Genomic DNA, 23,067 nt, shown 5'->3' with positions numbered 1-23,067 from the left:
AAACCTCAAATTTCCTTATATCTTACAGTTGGACCCAACCTTACCCGCAGAATCTGCATCGTCCAGGAGTACGACCGTCGTCCGGGCGCGGTCAACAAGACAACCTTCGTCGGCGAAAACCGGAGCATCGTGATGCTCCGGCTATTTTCTGGCTTGCACGTCTGGGAGTGGGACATTTCGGTAGACATAAAGTACATCGCCGATCCAACGATGCTCACGATACCCGTAGTTACACCTCCCCAAACGGCAAGTGGTTTGTCTACAAAAGCTACATGTTCTCCGGTTATGCCTGTTCCCCGACATGAGCAACCTCGTGTCCAGCGATGGCGACGGCAAAGTCTACATCTGTTTAACTGCTTCTGCGAGCAGCTGACGTAAGTTGGTCCGGGTCTACCTGGAGGTTTTAGTGGTTTAATTCTGGTTCGTTTGCAGACTGGCAGCATACGTCGTACGCAGATTCTCGAGTTCCTACTCCAGCTGGCAGAGGCAGGCAACTTTCACAGCTATCTGACGCTGGACGTGGTGTACAAGATCGAGTTGGAGGTGCACAAGGTAAGACGGAAATAGCTTGAAATCGACGAGACTTATAAATAAAATCCTATTTACAGAAACCCATCGCCTCGTCGGTGTTCCGGTCAACCTGGCTTAGGGGGCTCAGGGAGCTGAGATACCGGTTCTGGGTTTCGGTTGACAGCGTTTGAAGAGCTGAACGACGACAGTTTCACGCTGGAGGAACATCTTTAGACAAGGGGAGCAACAAATATTACCTGCAGATATTACGAAGGATTAGTTGACGGCGAAGCAGTTCTGTGAAAGCCGTCGAGTAGCGGAACGACAACGGGTTGCTGCAACGGCATAGCTGGAGGTGAAAACACACACAATGTGTTGACATCTGATTGGCACTTAATTCAGGACGTTAATAAGTGCATCGACAAAGAGATTCGGGTGTTTTATTAAAAAATATTTATTTAGCTTGCTTTTTGTTTTATTTATTTTTAAATTTAATCGTTACTCGCATTCCGGAATTGAACGGAAAATTGATGTAGTAGTTGAAAGATTTATAAATAGCAGTTTTTACCCACCGCTACACTTAAGTTCGTTCGCAACTTCCGGCAAAACGCGTTCCTCGTTGTTTTGCTTCTTCGTAAGTTCCGGTAGTTGGGCCAGCTTTATTTCGAACCCCAGTGGCTTGAACGTGACTGGATTTTCCCGGAAACTGAGAAACTGCTATTGCCTGGTGAAACATTTTTGATTTTTATTACCGCTTTTGGGACTGTATCAACTTAGATTGATGAGAATTTCGTCTGGATTGTTCATGTTGCGCCATTCCTGAGGATTCTATGGGCGGTTCCTCAAGAATCTTTCTAGGTTTGTCACACTTTAACGGAACACTCTGCTTTTCCCGTTCGATTGTTATTAATAAGCTTCTGCTAATCCGGCGATCCCAAACTGTTATCGGGACCTCGATCGGGACTCTTTTGTCGTCACCGTCGATTTTTGTCGCACTTGAGATCCAGCTGGCGACTCTGTTTGTGCTGCCAACTTCTCCTTGTGCTCCTTCCTGTGCGTACTCCCACAGATCATTTTGAATTCAACTTCGTGTTCCAGTGTGTCCTCATCAACTTGGTCAACTCCAACTGTTCCGGCTCGTTCTCTGCCTCCATGGGTTTCCCATTCCTGGCCCGCAGCAACGGATTTTCAAGCTGTTTGTCGATGTGAAATTGTCTATTCCGGATGAAAGTTCTCTTGATCTCCGGCTTTTATCCGACCGCCTTTCATTTGGCGTTTGCTAAAGCTGTGTCAGCAATTAATCCCGCAACGGACTGAAGCTTTTCAACGGAGTTATTGGTGGTGGCAGGTTCCTTTTCGACGACGGATTGCTTTTTTATGGCCAGCGACAAAACTCTTTCTCTTGTTGTTTACTAAAACAAACTGCTCGACAGATTTGACAACGAGAACTGTCATTTGCTCTTGACAGTTCGAGCTGTCAAAAAAATCGAGTAGTTTGATGTGAGAACGCAAAAAAAGGTAAACCAAAAAGCAAGTTAACGCGGTTAACGCGCGTTAAAGCAAGATAAAGCGGAAAGGTGAAAGTGAACGCTGAAAAGGTTTGAAAAGGAATCTTTAACGCTCGGTCAACGTGGAAGTGACGTCCCCCTCGTGAACGAGTAGCGATGGGATGGATTGTTTGATGGTGCACGGCGGTCAATTTCTGCACAGAACCGCGCGCGGTGCAGGACTGGAATAAGAGAGTGACGAATGCATCATAGGTGTTGCCGGGCTAGGTTGAACTGAGGCAAACGGCAAACGACTAGGGTAACAAAGGCTGGTCGTCGCGGGTGGATTGTGGATTTTGCTCTCACTTGTTTGCTGGGAAGCGGCGTGGTTTTGATGGGTTTGAATTCTACGATGCTTTGGAAAATAAATATGAAGATTCCGGAACGGTTCAAACGAACAATTAAGAAAAAAAAATCATGTTCTGTACACTGAAAAAAATAAAATAAATAAAAGTACCAAATTCCTAAATTCTAGGAATTTTGGCTCCTTTCCTTATTCAGTAATCCAAAAAACCCGATTACAAAAAAAAGAAAATAGGCAAAATTCCTAGAATAAAGGAATTTGGTACTATTTTTTATTTCAGTGTATACGTTTTAGGTGAATTATGAACTTTTTTATTTTTTAACTATATACAATGGTTTGGATTTTCCGGGAAATGATACAGCTTTTTTTCTTTTTACGAAAATGGTTACAAATGCCAATCTAAGTTACTTTGCTCAAGTCACCAATAGTTCAACTCGTAAACTACGAATAGTTTTATGGAAAGCATTGCAGCAAAACTGCAAAACTAAGTTTTTTTAATGGAAAAGGGAAAGTGCTGTTGCAAGCACTTTTAGAGCTTTCAAATAGAAACATTTTCGATCACGAAAAAGCAATTAATTAATAGTTCAAAAGCTACCGAAATTTTCAGGAAAAAAAATGCAATTTTAAAACTCGAATATCTCAAAAAGAGCAAGACAATGTGCATGAACAAGGTTGTGTTGGAAAGGGTATATTTAGCACTACAAATGCTGAAAACATTTCAGTGGTATTTTTCTAACGCATGTCCAACTTACACGAACTTCAACACGCCCGTTCTCGGGCATAATTCAACCAATCGGGACGATTCTTGTTCCCAGTGATTTGCAAAATTTTAGGATCATCTAGACATTCAGATGATCCTAAAATTTTGCAGAACTTGATTTGAACAAATCTGTAATTTCTGCGACCGAAAACATCGTTCCAACTTTTTTTAAACGACTGCCTTCGCGGAATTTTCGGCGATTTTTTTTTACACGCGAAAAAAAAAGTTGGAACGATGTTTTTGATCGCAAAAATTACAGATTTGATCAAATTAAGTTCTGCAAAGGTCTAGAATCATCTAGACATCCTAACAAATCAGTGAAAAGAAGAATCATCTTGATTGGTTGAGTTATGCCCGAGAACCATTGAGTTGTAGTTACCGTTCCAACTTTTTTGGAGCCTTGGGCGTTGGAATGTTAATATACCCGTCTGTGAACTGGTGTTTTTTTCGCTTCCTCATTACTTGATATTACCAGTTCGTCGCCGACGTGCTAACTTGTCGTACGTGCATTTTGGGCCAGATTAAGTTAAGAACGCCATTTTTTGCAGCTCCCAATAAATCCTGAAGTATTCAACAAAATCCGAAAAAACTCCGTGCATTTTTGTCACTTTACATATGAAAGTAGTTTCAATCTTGTCGTGCTATCTTGTCACTCCCTGAAAATTGATGTAAGTGCAACAACTGGCCAATGGAATTTCAGGTCAGAACGCGTTTGACGCACGTATAAGTTAGACTACCGTAAACATTTGTAATAATAACTTGGGACTCCAGCAACCAACTTCAACCAAACTTCGGCACAATGGTCAGCCAAACAAAACGTGTTTGTTATTGTTTACATTGTGTGCTCTAGTTTTTGTTTATTCAAGGTCAAACATTAAAAAAAATGTCTTACTCAGGCCTGCCCAACGTTCATCCCACGGGAGAATTGAGAATTAATTGAGAACATTTAGTTTTTCTGCTTTGGCAATGTTTTTGTTTTAGATTCAAACATTCTTAATGTTAGAATTAATTTTTTATCACTTATTTATTAATGTTTTCAGAACCAGAAATTTAAGCAATTTTATTTGGAAGAATTGGATTAAAATTATTTATTTTTTATAATTAAGTGAGCAAAAAATTATGTAATTTTTAGAAAAACTGATTAAGTAATAAATTTTGTTAGGTAACGCTTAAAAAAGCAAATAATTATTCAGATACCAAAGTTCACTGCATTTTTTTTTAAATATTGAAAAATTTCTCAAAATGAGTCATGAAATCAGCATAAAATTTATTTTTCAAATAAACTTAAGGCTGGTACAAATATTTATAAAAGTTTTTGTCACCCCCTCTCCTGCGTTTAAAATCATTTTTAGCATGTTTGGGTTTATTAAAAAAACTTAAGATTTTTTGAAAATTTTCGATGCAAAATCTTTTTTTTCGATACAATTTTTGTTTTTGTCAGATCTTAGATTTTTTGAAAACTAATGATTGCAAAACAACTGAACTAGTGTAAAATGCATTTTAAAACACTTTTTTCATTTAAATGTGAAGACTATGGCTTGTTATTTAAATTTTTATATTTTTTTATTTTTTTGCCCCCCCCTTGACCTCGGCCAGGGCCGAGGGACAAAAACTTTTTTAAATATTTTTTAAATATTTGCATCGGCCTAAACAGTTTAAAGAAATTTGAAGAATATTTTTTTATTTTTTTGTGTGTTAAAAATCATTTCAACACATTTTTATAAATAAATATTTAATCCAAATTTCATTTCATTTTTTTTATTTTGTTGTGTTGAGGAAATTAAACGTTTAAAAAACTTACTACGACCATTTGTTTTAAATTGCAATCGACAAAATAATTGCAGTACATTTTTAAACAAAACACTTTTTTGAAATCTCAGACCACCCCCTTTCCCCCTCGTGGACAATTTACATACAAAACAAATCTTTTTTGTATGGAGCGTGGATAATCGCTGCCCCCCCCCCACCTTTCTAAGGTGTCCACATGGTTTATGGATGGCCCCTAAACATTAGTTCCGGCCTGCCACTGCTTCAGAAAAATCAGATCTGGCCGCACGGCCAAAAGGTTGAGCACCCCGTGGTCTAACTACATATTTTAAATACAATTTTGCCCGCTGAAACTTAATCTGCTCTCATAATTTGACCAAAATGTTAAAATATCGATATCTGGTAAAATTGTTGAGCTCGCAACATTAATTCATAAAGATATTTTGGCATTTAGGCCAATATTTTGGATTTTGGGCCAAAATATAATCAAAAAGCCAAGGCTTTGCGAAAACAAGAAATATTTCTGATAATTATAATAATACCTACTGACTTACTTTTTTTTCTGTGTACATCCATGGCGCATTGGTTATTTTGAAAAAAAAAAATCTTGGATTATATTTTAGTCTGTATCAGATTCTTTTTGTCATGCTTATTTTCATTCAGGAAAGTGAAAATAATTTTGTTGTTTATCGAAACACATTCCTTATGATGAATAAACATTATGGTTATAAATAAAGAAAAGTTATTAATCCTCTTGGAAAAAAGTTCACAAAAAATATAAAAACAAACCCTGTTTAAATAAATTTATCTTGTTTCTGACCTTTTTTCATACTCAAAATTTACAATTTTATTTATTGCCATGGAGATCACTAAAATTTAATCCTATCGATTGGAGCGTGTTCAAGGAGCCCAAATCTATCATGCCTTTACGAAACTAAAGCATTTACTGACATCAACTTCCAAAATGGAGAGTTGTTTTACGTTCTTTTTCTATATATAAGATTAACGATCAGTTACTTCATCAAAACTAACAATAAAAAAAATCTGAGGATACACTAGAAAAGCTTCCTGTAGCTTCAGACACCAGTATAATTATGACACAGCACATCAGATCTCACTTGCAAAATTCGTTCCGCACCAGGATTTCATAATAGACACATCACAACACGAGCCTCCTCCTGCGTGTTGTTCCCACAATCCAGAGAACCTGTGTCGGGGGATCCACAACCAGAGCCAGCTAATTTAGTAGAGAACCCATTTGTTCGGCCAGTTCAACTCATGCAAATAGGGTTCACCGACCTTAGCCTGGGGCCGCCCCGAGCGCTTGACCATGGCCGTGGCCGCAGATTCTATCTGTGGCGAAGCTTTATGTTTTTTTTTGCGTGTGTTCTGTGTTCATTTGTGTTGCCTAACCATAGCAAATTTCGCTAATAGACCACTCTCAATTTACGCATAGTTTTGAATTGAAGAGTTTTTTTTTCGATGGTCTGTTCCTTCGCGTGAAACATTTTACGTCCATTCACCCTTTGTGTTCTGGTTGCTCGTGGTTGCTACCTGGTTGATTTCTAGATTTTTCAAAAGTTTTTTGTTCGAGACCCTTGGAGCTGTGGTTTCGAGTAAAGATACACAGCTAAAAAAGTAGTAATCCAGCTGCGTGTAAAACGCCTGGGTGTAAAATAAATATTGCATTATTTTATGCAAATTTATGTGATTTAACACTCTGAAATATGTAGCCCATCAGTATGGGAAACCTACTTGACCGAAATGTCAAGCTCATATATGCGTTTATCCTTTAAGATTTTCATCGGTCTGATGGCCGAGTGGGCTAAGGCGCCAGTCCTTATTGTTGGTGCTGGGTTTGAATCCCGTCGGTTGCAACTTTTTTTTGTGTGTTGCAAAAATTGTACATGCAGTGTGTAATATTAAGTGTTTATTTTGACGAAGGTGATGTGCATGCTTTTGCATGCGATTTTACCATCGGATTTTTTGCTGTGTATGCTTAACGAGAACAATTGTTTGGATGTTATCATCATGCCAAAATATATGTGTGCTTTATTAGAAATCAGTTTTATGAAAAAAAACTTAATAAAGGAAGTGTCTTTGCTCTGTTTTACATAGAATTCCAAATAAAAGAATCGGAATTTACTAGAGAATTTGGTAGCTACAAATGAAAATTAACATATATAGGATCACTTTTCTAATACAAATTTTTGAAACAGTGTAAAAGTAGTTTAAGCTAACAAATGAGTTTTAAATCACTTGAGTATGACCGATAAACTACTCTAAAATAATTTGGAATATTTATATCCAATATGGTGGCCAAAATGGCGGTGATGAAGTATACAAAAAATGAATTTTTAATTTTTAAAAGGCAATAAAATATTCAAATTTGACTACAATGAGGAACTCGATTTTGATGTTAAAAATAAGATAATTAAAAATCATATTTTTTATCGTGATTCAATTGTCCGAAGTCCAATACAAACCTTTGGATAATCGAAACTTCGGATAATCGAGTTTGGACTGTATAGCATACAAAATTTAATGTTATTTCTTACATCATGAAGTATGAAATATGTGTTCAAGAAATGCTGCCTGAAGGAAATATTTTACACTCAAAGTTAAAGAACGAGGGGATAGTCCTCACGAAAAGAAACGTGAGGAAAGTGCTATTTTGCGAGAGTATAGTCCTCTCGCGTGTTCATTCGTTCATTTGAACAGTTCATCCTATTGAGTGGCTTATATGGACAAATGACCGCCACTAAGTCACCGAACCATGGTGGCCCATACGGCAAAGGCACGGTTCAATATGCCGAAGGTCTTGGGTTCGAGTCTCGGTACCGGAACTTTTTTTTGACACACTACCATTTTAAAAGTCAAATTTGAAAGGTAGAACACGATTATATTTCGATCCATTTTTTTGTGGGGACAGCCCAAGAAGTTGAAATATTTTATGTTTGATCAAAAATAACAATAAAATTGGGAGTAAATTTTCCACATTATTCAAAATTGTCAATCCTAAGCTTGAATGAATCAGGCATTATCTCACCAAAGCATTCATCACAGATTAAAATCACGCCAGCGTTTCCTTTCCTGGTTCGCATTTTTCCTTTTTTTTCATCACAGATTACTTCCACAATGTCATTCAACTTTCCAATCTGTGCCTGGCACGGCCAAGCAAAAACCAACAAGGGGGTGAATTTCCCATTTCCATGACGGCTGCTGCTCCTATCTCGTCCTGGTCGTCCCTCGTCAACACGCGCGCGCGCTTTCTTTTAATCCAAACAAACAACACAGAATCCATTCCACGAAAGCAAAATGGACCACTCCGATTGACAAGTCGTAAAATCTTCCCAACCCTGATGCCGTCCAGTGAATGTTAATTTTTGTTTTGCTTCCATTTCAGCTCTAAGAGTTTTTCCGCGTTCATTTTTCAAAATGGAGGTTATCTGTCCAGGCCAGCAGAAGAATAGTCCGGCATTCCGGAAGCTGCAGCAGTCCTCAATCGAAATTGTCTCTTTCTTAATTAAATGAACGATAGTTAAATTTTACGATTCTTTCCTTTTTAATTGATATGCTTTCAGTCGCAGACTGGGGAACTGTGCTGACGAGTGCGGAAATTGCCATTTTAGTGGCTGGAAAATTGGACGCGGAAGGAAAAGTTTTTCCACGACAGTCTGTCTGTCTGGCAGGAGTGAAAAGTTTTCCCCGCGATTGCAGAAGGACTGCGATGAAGACTAATGAAGACGAGTTGAGCGAAAAACTTGTTTTCGTAGTGGAATTGAAACGATCGGTTCAGTTTGATGTGGCACGGAATTGGCATGGAAGTGGACGGAATCGTTTTGAGTTGAGAGCGAATAAAAATGGAAATTTATCTTTGATTGAATGCAAATTAAATTTTTTCTAAAGAATGTTCAAGAATTTCAAGCATTGCCATAAGCGCCTCCAACCGACTTCCGGTTAATTACGTGAAAATCTGATCACTGCTTTGATGTCGCGCCCAAAGTGTCTACAAACCCCCGGAGTCTTAAACTAGATTGCACTTATTCCAATTACACGCCTCTTCTAGAAACTCCAACCCCCCTCAAGGTGATGTAATATAATCTGCCCCATTCTTACTTCCATCAAAGAAGAAGCAGCTGTCGCCATGGTAGAAAATCATCACTCCAAGGAAGCTCGCGCGCCTGACCAGAAATTCAATCATGCCCGTAGGAAACAATTATCCTTCCGCTCGATGGCACTCCGATAAGGGTGTCCCCACCCCCAAGAATCCCAGCTTCGATAAGCTTAATTACGGGAACAGGATTCGCGAGAGCGTTTCCAGGATCATCGTTTTTTTTTGTTCTTACTCTGTATAATGACTAGCCTTTGGGAAGTTGGGTTTAAGGCAGTGCTGTGAACTCGTTTCAAGCATCATCTGACTTGAACGCAATCTTGCGTGCAAGTTGCGGCTGATTCTTGGTTCAAATAATAGATGGCGACAAAATTTCGCAAATTATTTGCCTCTTTTGAAGTGACTTCCCCATCACTGACTCGATCTTAAGGACGCCGTCCATTTTCGTAACGCCTATTCATGCCGTTTAATGGTTGTCATCCCCCCTCAAAATCCCCAGCCTGGCAAGGCCATCGACCGAAACAAGGGACGAAATCCGCGGACGATCCGAGAGTACAGAATAATCGCCTGTTTACGATTAGCCGAGCAGAAGTAACAGCAGTGTCAAGTCAGAGTTAATGAATGGTAACGGTCAGATTTGGAGCGGGAGGGTTTGGTTGGGAGCCAAATAGTTCCATTCCATTAATGGATCAAGCTGGAGGGGGTGTGTAGAAGGTTGCTTTGCCCCAACCCTGGTTGATGAGGGTTAAAACCGATTAATCCTTGGGCAAAGTCCTGATTTCGGTCGGGATTTGTCCGTCCATCACTCGGTAGGTTGACAGACTATTAATCAACTGTTGCGGCACTGTTTCCCGGTGTCATTCGGCACTAATTACCATATTGGGGGTCATCTGTTTTGATTTACAATGTCAAATAGTTCAAGCGTCTAATGGAAGTTCTTTTTAAATTTCTTCAATACCCTCCTATTCTTTGTAAACCTTAAAATTCAAATTTCTTCACAAACAAAGATTAAACCCTTTAAATATGTTCCCACCGTTCCGATAGCTAATCCCAGCTCGAACATTACCAAAATGGCTTTTTATACTCTCACTTCATTCATAATGCAGGGGCACTGTTCTCAGCATCTCGCACAAAAAATCCACTCTTTCCTATTCATTTCAAAGGCCCCTCCAAAAAAGCCACTCCACCAGAAATCATAAAAGCCCTTAACGCCATCAAAACTTTCCGTTTTGGCTCCTTTAAAATTGTGTCCCTTTTGTCCCCCCATACCTTCCCGGTAACCTTTACAAACAATCATGGGGACGATGGTAACGAAAAAAAACTTTTATATTTTGTTACTCTCCAATGGGCACTAGAAGAAGAAAGCTCGACGTACTCACCGGTATCAGCAGCATCACTTGAACTCATGTGGCAATGTTACAGGAATCATTAGATCCTTGTCTGACTTTGTGATATTCGCGGAAATTCGGAGGAATTACCTAGTTCATTGAGGTTAGTTTAAAAGCTTCAAATGAGCTTCCACATTTATATAATTTTGTAATGTATTGGGTAATAGATGTTCTGGTCAGCAAGCACATATTTTCATATCTTGTTTAGAAATAAGAAAATCTTAATCTTTATCGCGATGTATAGATTACTATTCTAAACAACTAAAATCGAATTTGCATTGAAAAAGTACTGTTTGGATCTTGGACTGGGCCGACGGAACGCGAGAGATCCCGGAGGAAAGAAAGACGACCGTGTTTACCAACTAAACTAAACTACTTGTTTATTTGCGTCCGTTCCGTTCGAATCATGAACAACAATGACCCTCTTGCGCGCGAACTGTCAAATGCGCAGGGTTGCCAAATCGCCAGATGGGAGAGTTGCTCTAAAGTACAGATTGTCAAGGCAAACAGATTGGCCAATGTTTCTGGACACCAAACGTGCTGGACACCAACCGCCCTTTACGCCCAGCAAAACTGGCAGTGTTGCAAGCGCAAAACATACGTTGCCAGTGCCGATTTATTTTGCATCGGCCAATCTGTCTCCCTCGACAATCTGTACTCTAAAGCACCCGAACAAGTACGTTAGTACTGATGTGCACCGTTTTCAAATTATAGCCATTTTTAGGTACCGTAAAATGGGGTGACTTTGATAGGTTTGCGATTTTTCCGTAAAATGAAGTGTACAATTAAAATACATACGGAATGGTTTAGAATCATACTGACCGTGGTAGAGAAGTGTTTCAAGTACCTCAATAAGAACCTTTAATAAAATTTTGAAAAGTTCAAAAAGTTAGTTAAATGCATTTAAGAAGATGTTGATGAATGTCATTATTTTAAACTTCTCCAAAGCGTCATGATTTTGAATTGGAAAACGGAATGCATTTTTGAATTCTATGGATAATTTTCCACTAGGAGAAGTTTAAATAAGTTTGTAAATAATAAATAATATGTGTTTTGAAACACAATTCGAAAAAATCTCCAAATTTTTAGGCAATTTCAGTTGAACAAATTTCATGTCAAATGTGAAAACTTTTGATTCTATTTTAACAAATTTCAGGCAAAATTCCGACTTCTTAACAATTTTATCTATAATTTATATGTATTGTGTTAAAAAAGCTTATAAACTTAGTTAACTAATTATAAACATTGATTTTATTTCTTAAAAAACTAAACTAACTAAAAACATCCTAAATATGATTTTAACTAGAAAAACTATGACCCCGAAATTTAAAATTAGAACTTTTAACGTAACTATTTTTCTAAACATTGAACAAACTTTTTATCCAAAATAGTGCATGGATTTTGTATGGCCTACCCCAGTACATGTTTTAAAAATAATAATCTTTAGAAAAACCAAATCTGTTGCAAAATATTTCAAAAACAAATTGAAATCCTATTTAAGTCACCCCGGATTACGGTGACTTTTTTGAAAATAATCGGAGCTATTCATTTTTTTTTTAAATAAGTGCTTAAGTTTGCCCACCTTTGAAAAAAATATTTTTGATAGGCTGAGAAAATTTTCTATATTTTGCTTTTTTGAACCTTGTTGATTTGACCGTAGCTTGCATGTCTCACCCAAACAATCCACTATTTTCTAATGTCTCAGCAACTAATGGCTCCATTTTCAATGTTATGAAACATTTATGTAACATTTGTTTATGAAACATTCGTAAAATTTCCCGAGCTTTGCGAAAAACCATATTTTCATTTCTTCAATCAAGACTAACATTTAAAAAGGGCTAAACATTCAATATTACGCCCTTTTGAAATGTTAATCTTGATATAAAAAAAAATCTACAGCTGCCAAATTTGTATGAGAAATTATATGGGCAAGCTGATGATGCAAAATGGCTTCATTAGGCATCACGTCGAAAAAAAAGCTCAATATTTCATTGAAAGAATATGATTATGGAAATATTTACTTGGCTTGGGCTGCCTGTGTTTTCGTTCAACCAAGCTATGACAGTGAAAAGTCAAATTTCCCAACTTTTATGAATATGGTCTTACATTTTCAATTTTGTTTTGTGAAAAAATTTCGTCCTTCTTCTGCCTTCTTTACCAAATACAAGAGGAATGGAACATTTAATTTTTACTTAGAGATTTTTTTATGTCATACACAATTAAATAGTTGTAGTATTCCATTCTTTACTTTATTCTTTACGACTGGGCCTCAATTGAAATTAATCCTTCTCATCAGTATAAAAAAATCCTGCATAATTATTCATTACTTTAAATAATGCATCGATGATTTACGAATTTAATTGCAGCGTTCAACCCTTTCCTCCACCCGATAACGGAAAATCTTCCCCGCAGGGAGTCTGTCCGTGGAGTACCCGTTTGGCCGGCTTCATTTGTGAAGGGGCTGCTGCTGTCGAAAGGATAATCCCATTGCTGCGTACAAAGCGCTTCAAGTGTCGCACAACTACATCCACACCCAGGACGACGCGTTTTTAATTCCGTCGACTCGTCCTCGCAATCACGCGAGAGTGCGGGACACAAATAGGATTCGCGCTTGCTTCGTGTGTGTAAGCCTGCCATGGCGGGCATATCTCGGATTGTAGTGACTTTTCCCAGGAACTGGAAGGACTTTTTAGAAGAAAAATGAATTTTCTACTCGAAACTAGGTGTCCGAAGGCTTGATACGGTGAGGAAATTCAAACCTCTTTTTACACTTAAGCTCCCATCCGACCCGGGATTCGAACTGACGACCTTTGGATTGTGAGTCCAACTGCCGACCAGCAACGCTACCGAGGCAGAACTCCTACGTCTGGAGACGCATTAAAATGTTATATTTCGCCTCCTTTCTACAAGCTCCTCAAAATCCTTTAATTTCGGAGTTTTGGCCACAGAACAGCAATCCGTTTGACATGACAGTTGGTGCTCATTCATTAGGACATGATATGGATTTTGATAAAAATCCTCAGAACAAAAAAAAACGGGTTTATTCCTCACACACATACAGCCACAAACACAGAAACAGTAATTGAAACACTAAACAACGGCCGCTAACGGGTTTCTCACCCTCTCTCTTCTATTCAGTGACTTTGGTCCTTTTTTTCCGTCCCAAAAGGACGCAGCAAAAGCACCCCTTTTCCCGTTTTGGTGTGTGGTGGCAACTGTTGTCGAACAGGACCAGAGCCAGAAACGGGCAGAAGGGATATATGCAGCCTGAATACAAAAGCCGTCCATTAATTTACAGTTTTTTATCGCTCGGAAACTGTGAGCGTGAGTTTGTGTCTGTGTTTTACGCACACACAAAAGAGAGGGATTTTTACACGCACTTACACGTACACACAAATTTACAACGAACCTCACGCATGATTCGTTTTGTGTGCGTTGCTTTTTTCCTCGTTTGGGGGTTGGAAATTAATTAATTCTGGAGGGAATTTCTGGCCGTCGAGTTCGACAGGCTGTGGAAGGACAGGGGCAGTTTGTGTTTGATGATGCGAACCGGGTATCGAAAGTGGTCGGGATTTTACAGATGAACAGCTTGAGCTGTTTGATTTTTGTGAAAAACTATGGGAACGATTTAGTACGAGATTAAAACATTGTATCAATTATTAAAAACAGTAACATTGATACAACAAATGCACACACGTACGTACTTTGTTGTTTTGATGATTGCATGGAAATTGGTTCGGAGAAGCACAGCGCTGCTACTTTGAACGGATCGCATAACACAGAATCTACAGGGGAGGAAGGATGCGTGGACATACCGTTACAAACGCCTCAGATTGCATTTTGTGTAGGTTCTTAAAGGAATACATAGAATTATGTTCTGAACAGTTCACAAACAGCAAAACTATCGCCCGAGTTCGATATTGAAATAACGCCGCACTTTATTTACCCATCATTATGGAAACCAACTGCTATCAATTTCCTGGACACAAACATCAATAACAACCCTGCCATTGAGGGTGTATTTTGGGGCGGTGGCAGACGACCTAAACTATGAACAGTGAACTCCCCCATCGCCTTGACGAAGGATTCAAGTTTCATTGTTTTCAAGACCAAACCGTACCATATATCGTGTCATCGAGGGGTGAGGCATTGAAAGTTCGAAAAAATAAACGTGCAGTTCGATTTGCCGTGTTGCAAACGACAACCTTCGCGTGAGCCGCGGTTAGTCGGGGTCTTCTTTGCACTGACATATCACAATAGTGAAGACGACAACCTTCCCTCCGCCCTCACCCGCCCAACAAAGACCGCGCCGAAGCCGAAATTTAGTGGCCATGGTAATTACACCAAACAGAAAGCTGCTGCTGCTGCTATGGCAAACAAATTTAAACGGCCATTAAATATGTGCATGAAATTAATATTTCCATGTCCATCACGTAGACAAAGTCATTAGCGGGCCCGGCACAAATGTGCCCTCTACTGGCCACCCACCCTAAACTCACCGTGCAGCATAGACACAGCAACATTTTGAACAATATCGGTCTTCGAACCGCCAACGCATTTGTGGCCTGCCATTTTTGTAGGAGGGTGGAATCGGCACACACACACACACGTTCACAATTAATCATCAACCCCCTTCCTGGAAGCAGGGGACGAACCCCTGAGCGGCGAACACTGAGTTCGAGCGGGTAGCAGAACAGTATCTTCGTTAAGAGAGAGGAAGACTTTCAGGACGTCCAGAACGAAGAACTGAACCATACTCGGTTAAATGGGAGAATTTTTGTCCCTGATCCATTTTTCGATGTCTCGTTACGGAGGGGCGGTACGACCCCTACCATTTTTTAACGTTCGAAAAGAGACGTATGTTTCAATAATTTACAGCCTGAAATACTGAAATGGTAATGATTTGAAAATTTGGTGTCAAAGCAACTTTGATGACATTCTTTGAATTCCGAAAATAAATACAAAAATAGTTTCAAAAATTCTTCCATTTTTTGTAACTCGACTGTAGAAAAAAATTGGGATGTGTTATTTTATCGGAAATTGTAGGTACTTTTCGAGTCTGCAATAATCCTGAGAGGTATTTTTTCATTAAGAACACAATTTTTGTTTTCAAAATTTTTAGCAGAGGGCTTAGCAAGGGTTTAGGCGACGGTTTAGGTTATGATAAGGACTTTTCTGAAAACGTTAATGGGTAATCCTCCGCCAACTCACACAGCAGTTGCCCCGACCCCTCTTCGATTTGCGTGAAACTTTGTCCTAAGGGGTAACATTTGTTCCTGATCATGAATCCGAGATCCGTTTTTTGATATCTCGTGACGGAGGGGTGGTAAGACCCCTTCAATTAATGAACATGCGAAAAAAGAGGTGTTTCTTCAATAATTTTCGGTAAAATTAGACGCCCGATTTAATGACGTACTCAGAATTCCGAAAAAACTTATTTTTTATCGAAAAAAAACACTAAAAAAGTTTTAAAAATTCTCCCATTTTCCGTTACTTGACCGTAACTTTTTTTTGAGCATGTCATTTTAAGAGAAATTTAATGTACTTTTCGAATCTTTATTGACCCAATTTTTTTTTCATTTAGATTTTTTTTTAATTTCTTGTTTTTTTGTAACTTTGCAGGGATATTTTTTAGAGTGTAATAATTTTTTACAAAATTGTAGAGCAGACAATTACAAAAATTGTATGTAAGCATAAGGGGTTCGCTTATAAACATCACGAGTTATCGAGATTTTACGAACAAATAGAGAAATAGTAGACAATTACCCTATTGTAAAATTCAGAAAAAAATATTCGAAAAGGACTTCACAGACATTCGGGTTTTATTTTTAACGTTAAGTGTAAGGAGAGGGGGTGTTGAAAAGACAGAATGCGTAACATGATTTCCGATTGATCCTCACTACAGCTGTAAAATCTTTTTTGAATTCTGAAATGTTTTTGATTTTACATTTTTGCCAAAAATTGAATTATTTAATGATCGATTACAATACTTGCTACTTTTTGCGAACAGTAAATTGGTTCCACTTTGACAGTTCAAAATTGAGGCCGCTTTGCGAACCACTCTATTTATAATTTATTTTCCAAAACATGTGTGTGTGTGTGGTCCAATCCAATACCCGCTAGCCGGTAGCGAAATTATGGGAAAGTATAATTTGTATCAGACTGTGTACATGCCGAATGCTGATACAGCTTATCTCAGTCCCGGGTATTAGGTGGTGATAGCCCTCGCGCTGCTTCCAACGACCCGTTTCAGAATGACAGAGCTCCTTGCGGTCCAATTCCGAGGTCGCTGGGCATTGTTTGCCCGAGCAGACGGAAATAACTTGGGAAGGTCAGTTTTTGATATTGTGAGAAGATCAAAAACCGTTATTGGGATGATCGGATTAGTTGTTAAAATAACAAATTTCCATAACAAAGATTTGTTCGAAAAATAACTCAAATTGTTATTGCTCTGTTATTGCAATAACATATTAATAACATAGAATCCAGAACAATAGAATAACAAGGTTAGTTATTCTGAGCAATGGATGGGGAGCACCCAAATAACAAAAACTGTTATTGGTATGGATTGATTGCATAACAAAAAGTGTTATTATTTTATCAAATGGAAAGCTAGCTTTTGATCCCAAAAATAATTTTATTCTTTTTTAATGCTCATCGACCCATTAAAAACCCTGCCCCACCTTTTTTACAGCTCTCGATAATATTTCGGGCAAATGTTATATCAAAAGAAGATTTATAAATGATTTTAATTATTATGTACCATTTTTGCTTATTATCAGAGCACAGTAAACAAATTTAAGTTGAAGCTGTATAATGAATAGATGGAAAAAGGAATTCTAAGAAATAGGAAAGAAGTTTGCTCAAAAATTTCTAAATTTTATTTTAAAATTGAATTAATGATAATTTTTTTTAATCAAAATTAAAGCAAATCTATTTTTAAATTTAATTGTAAAAGTTTCGTTTTAACATATTTTGAGACTTTTTTTACATCTTGAATTTTAAATTTCCCATTTATAATATAGACAAGTTAAGATGATTTTACCAATAGAAAAGAGTGATAAGTTCACTTAAAAATAATATTTTTTTCTGACATACCTGGCTAATCATATTCATATTCCTTCGACAGACGCATAAGTGGACACTTGTGAGAAAAGCCAAAACACGCGGATATCCATCCAACAGGTTAGGTACTGCATTAAAATTCCTATTTGTAGCTGATCCATCTAAAAAAAAGAAAACTGTTAAATATGCGATGTGCGATGTTACAAATCTAGAGTTTTTAAAGGTCCTTCAAGCTATTGTATTTCATAGGTTTGTTTATAGGACTTTTAAAAAAAACTCAGAAAATCCAAAACGTTACCGTTATAAGGTTCATCTCCAACATGTCATCCCAGATTTGATAACAATATTCAGTCCTGTGAAAAAAGATAGAAAAAAATCACAAAGTATCAATTCTCAAAACGCAATTTGAAGATGTCGCACTGTCGCAGTAAAATGTGGGGGGAATGTGTCTATTATGGTTTATTTTCTTTTCAATTCCAACTAATTAGACAATTCAAGCAAAACATTATAATAGTACCGAAACCGACGTGTAAACAAAGAGTCAATCCTGCTCACGTCAGTTGACGTTTACATTAGGAAAGAGCAGGTTAGACTCTTTGTTTACACTTCGGCTTCGGCTCTATTACTATGTTCTGCTAGAATTCTCACTATCTACACACAATATTTTGCCAAACTCTTGAAAGAAACTTGTAACAACTTTATTTTTTTGTTGATATATAGAGAAAAACTTTTCCGATAGTGAGATTTTTTAGAAGTGATAAGGTGCTTAATCGTAGTTTTCCAAAAATAGTTTATTTCTCATAAGAGGCAGAGAGAGAAACGGAGGAGCAGGAGGAGGAGGAGAAAGTATGTAAAGGAAAGAGAGGTGCAAGCGTGTTTTTTCTTTCTCACTTGAGCTATTTGTTATAAACATTGCAAATTAAATTGAAAAAACGCAAAAAATACTTATCTAATTGGCAGCGCCTCCTTTTGCTCAAATCATTCTTGCGATTCAACGACGATAATATTATGTTCACGGCCGTCTTCGTCGTCCTGATGGACGTATTGAACAGGTCCATAGTCGAAGATATCCTCGGGAAAGCTTTGCGTGGATATCGCGAAACCTATAAAAAAGTTTCCCGTTAAGCAAAACAATGTGAAAGTACCAAAGCGAGTTTGTAAACAAATAGTATATCCTGCTAACTCATAATGCAAACATCCCCTGACGACCTTTAGAAGGTTTGTTTACCTTTTGATACATCCCGTTTGAAACATGAACCAAGAAAATGTAATCAATAAGAAAATCGCTGAATTATGTCCTCGTTAACAAACTCGCCGATCGATAAACTCATAATCTCTCATAATGAAAACATTCGCTGAGCAGGATACACGCTTTGTTTACAAATTAGAGTGGGTTTCTTGTTGATTAAATGTTTTTGGTTCATGCTTCAGACGGGATGTTTCGTAAGGTAAACAAACATTCTAGTCACTCGGAGAACAAATCATAAGTATTCTTGAAAAGTAACTTACCTTTTCGATAAGCACCAGGGATATTGGAGAATATTTTTTCCTCCTGCTGCATCACAAGCCGCAAAACAAAAACACACAATTACTGGCCGCCAAACAGCTGTTCACTGTGCCACGGGACGGAAATGACACGGAAATCAAGGATTTACCGGCCCTCAAAATAAATATAAACTAGTCGCGTTAGCAGCGCGCTACACAAAACGAAATCACGCATCGCATAGCCGCTTTGACGTTTCACGGTGGGGCGTCCACAAACAACGTATGAGCAAAAAGTTGCTTTCAAAATTATAAAAGTAGTGTTTTGCTAGAAATAAATTCAATGTTTACATTGGTGGATTTGACAAAATGTTTTGATCTCGGTTCGGCCTATATTTTGACTCATTACACATGCTAATAAAATAATCATTAAATCTGTAGCAACATTTGAAAGGGGCGGTACGACATTGCTCTTACGGCCTTTCGTCTCATTTAAACGCGTGTAATCAAAGGCCGTAAGAATAATGTCGTACCGCCCTTTCAAAAGTTGCTCCAGAAATGTCTCTTAATGTTTACTAGTTGTTTACAAACCCACATTGGTCCATTTACATTCTTCCCACCTTTTTGTGTTTTTAAATTCCATGTAGTATTTAAGCGAGTTTTATCTACGATTTATTTTTCATTTACTAATTGAATTTTAAGTGATACGCAATTTTTGAATGACGCTGGCATAGCGCGAGATCGCGACAGCCAAAACACAGCTGTTTTGATGGTTTTGACAGATCTTCTGGAGGGGCTGGAGGGGGTTTAGCCGTTATGTCGACCGGTGAATTGTATCGATTAAGTCGATGTTTAGATGCAATGTTGCATGCAAGTCGATTGCATTATCACCCAGTCACGGCATTCTTGCAGGATTCTAGCAGAGTTCCAACAGAACTGGATATTTTAACAGCATTCTAGCAGAAATGTTAGGTCCATTCTTGCAGGATTCTGGATTTGTAATTTATTTGAGTCTGTAATCCCTACCGTGGCCAAACCCGCAAAAGTGATGGCGCAGAACTCAACTTCTTCACTTTTATTTGCAAACCAACAGTCTCACAGCAGAAGGTTAAACTGGCAACCCTATTCTGTCGACAAGAAAAAATCGCCAAAACAAATCAGGAACAGCTGTTGGAAAAAAAAAACTTTTGGTTTTTGCGATCCAGCTTACAGTTTACGATTCTTCAGTGTTATTTCTGTTGCGACCATGTCTCCGTTGGAACCCAAGACTCCAGAAGTGTCGGACAAGAGTCGAAAGTACGAACAGCAGATTCGGTAAGCGCTTACAAACATTCTTCAAGATCGTCGGATTTATTACGATTTTTTCCTCATCCAGCTTGTGTTGCGAACACGGCCAAACGCTGCTGGGAAACGCCCAGATCTGGTACGGAGATCCTTAAGGGTGTGGTGCTGCTCGGCATATAGTGGTCTCGTAACTTGATGTAACTTCTTCCTGGACACGGAATCGATCGGGCAGTTCCGGGAGCGCAGTTGTATGCAGCGGCTGCAAGAGCTTAACCCGGACGGGAACGGAGAGTACGTGGACGAAGCTGTGGACCAGCTGATCGACGGCCAGCCGGAGTTCTCCAAGAGCTTTGACGTGATCGTGGGCACGGCCGTCAGCGAGCGGACCCTCGTGTGGATGTCCAATCTGCTCCTAGGCCATGAACATCCACTGCTGGTTTGCAGCTCGGTGGGTTTCTACGGAGTCGTTCGACTGGATCATCCGTTCGAGGTACTTCGCAAGCACATAGCCGAAACGGCTATCACGCCGAAGGTACCCAGTGTTGTGGTGATGTACAAGTTTCTGGAGGAGTGGGTCATCGCGCACAAAGGTCGCTATTCGGCCAATTACTAAGATAAGTCCGAACTGCGAGACTTGAATTAGTCCAAGAAGAGTGCCGACAAGGAAAACCACTCGAGCTTCGGCGGGAGCAAACCACATTCCGCAATCAGATAAAATCTCGCGGACAACTGTTGGAGCAACGTAAACAAGGAGAACAACGTCATCCGGATCCTCGCTCGCGCTCTCCGCGACTTTGTCAAAACGAGACGCCGGCCTTCTGCCCCTCCCAGGTGGCCTACTGGACAAGGTCTGCAAAACGTGTACCGTTCGCAAGCCGCGCACGACTCCGAGATCGTCCGCGCTCACCATTTCTTGAAAGAACTCAACATACCCAACGACCTCCTCACCGAGAAGAACGCCCGACTGTTTTGCCGCGAAGCAGCCAACATTGCCAACGCCCTCGGGACCAAAATTGACAATGAGCCGAGATCTCGACCGGCCTCGAATCGCCCAACTCGCTTAGTCCACTACGTGACGTTGCGTGTCGTGGACAAGTTCCAGAGCTACCTGCCGGACGAGTGCAAAGTCGAGGTGGACGCGTTACACATCAAGGGACTGACGGCCAAAATGGTCAGCGAGTAGATCATCAGCACGCCGATCAGTGACGATCTGGCGCACGAGGTTTGCAGTTACGGTGGCGTGGAGATTTCTGCGTTTTTTCAACTGTTTCCTTTTTTTGTAGTTTCCGAAACATCAAGGGATAAGACAATAATTATTGCTAAAAATCGAAATGTTTAATGATAAAACTTAAACTCATTCTAATACATAATAACACTTTTATTTTCGTTTTTTAGTAAAATTTTATTCGAAATTTCAAACTCAATACTAAATGATATTTTTCAAGCCAAGGAACATGCGAGGCTTAGTGTCGGAAATTAAAAATTCAAATCCAAAATCATTCATGTATGGTAGGTGGGGCCTGGGCAAAAAAAAATTAAGAATCAGTGGAATCGGTGTCAAAAGTTGTTAGTTCACAGTTAGTTCAAACTCACTTTCCGCCCGGGATGCGACCTCGGGCATGAAAAACATAACTTAAACTGTTATTATCGTCTTATTCCTCATTCCCAATGGAATATCAAACCAATAACAGTTTCTGTTATTATACAATATAATGGAGAAACATAACTTAAACTGTTATTATCATCTTATTTCACATTTTCAATGGAATATCAAACCAATAACATTTCCTGTTATCATAGAGTTAAATGAAAAAACATAACTTAAACTGTTATTATTATCTTATTCCACATCTCCAATTGAATATCATCCCAATAACATTGTTTGTTAAAATAACAGAAACTGTTATTATTTTTTCTTCAAAAATTTATTTATAAGAATATTCAATAACAGTTTCTGTTATTTTAACAAAATCTGTTATTGAAATGACATGAATTTTGTTATTACCGTCTGCCCGGGTGGCCCCGCCTAAACATAGAAGCAAGCATCTGAAGGAAACTCGATCTATATTTAGACTTCCAATCCCCTCAGGCAAATCAGGGATCAGCGCGTATTTAATAATATGAGAAGAAGAGATAACATGTTTCAACACTACGGATCAATTCACTGCTAGAGTGTAACCCTTCTGATGGCTGACTGCTTAGCGTCCCAGACCACCACCAATCCAAAGGTGTGAGTTCGAATCCCACCTGATTCATTTTAGTTTTTATTCATATTCAAATTCCTGATTCCAAATTTCAAAGGTACCGACCGGGATTGGATCCCTTAACTTTCTGCTTGGGAGACAGAAGCCGTAACCATTAAGCCACGGAGCCGGTTGAATGGGACGTGGTTCTCTGTATGGCTTTTTGCGAGATGAGAGCAGAGGACAACAATCATCTCAACGTTTCCACTTTATCCGGGCTAACGACCGGCAGTTCCAGTTCACGATGATTTCCCTTCATATGTTAAAAACCACTTATGATTTTGGCACATATTCCGTTTGTCAGCGTTTCATGTCATTACTGGCGGGAAAAATCTACGTGGAATCAGCTGTGCAGACCTCATGTGTGACAGGAATGCAGGTTGAGCGACTCCCACGGGCATAATTTATTTTCCAAAACATTTTATTTTATTCATTTTAATCAAAAATTTGTTCAAAATGGCCATGAAGTGAAAAATCTGGCATAATCTGGCAAATAGAAGAATGAATCTTTATTCTGGCTAACACTTGAAAAATCTGGCATTCCCAGATTTATCTGACAACCTGGCAACCTGGCATCCTTGCCTGAGAGTAACTTTGAGTCAA

General features: G+C 38.8%; 1 long non-coding RNA gene and 1 pseudogene across 1 annotated transcript; both read left to right on the top strand.

Annotated features, from left to right (window-relative positions):
- The first annotated feature begins 300 nt into the window (after positions 1 to 300).
- LOC119765916 lies at positions 301 to 1,063 on the top strand. Its single transcript, XR_005276927.1, has 3 exons — positions 301 to 374; positions 433 to 552; positions 609 to 1,063. It is a non-coding gene; the product is annotated as an uncharacterized LOC119765916 (long non-coding RNA).
- A 19,059-nt stretch (positions 1,064 to 20,122) lies between these two features.
- On the top strand, positions 20,123 to 21,560 carry LOC6051682 (annotated as a pseudogene).
- The last annotated feature ends 1,507 nt before the right edge of the window (positions 21,561 to 23,067 follow it).

The sequence above is a fragment of the Culex quinquefasciatus genome, chromosome 2 (genome assembly GCF_015732765.1).
Source record: "Culex quinquefasciatus strain JHB chromosome 2, VPISU_Cqui_1.0_pri_paternal, whole genome shotgun sequence".
NCBI lineage: Eukaryota > Metazoa > Arthropoda > Insecta > Diptera > Culicidae > Culex > Culex quinquefasciatus.
The sequence above is the reverse complement of the archived record's forward strand: the minus strand, read 5'-3'. Positions and strand labels throughout refer to the sequence as shown.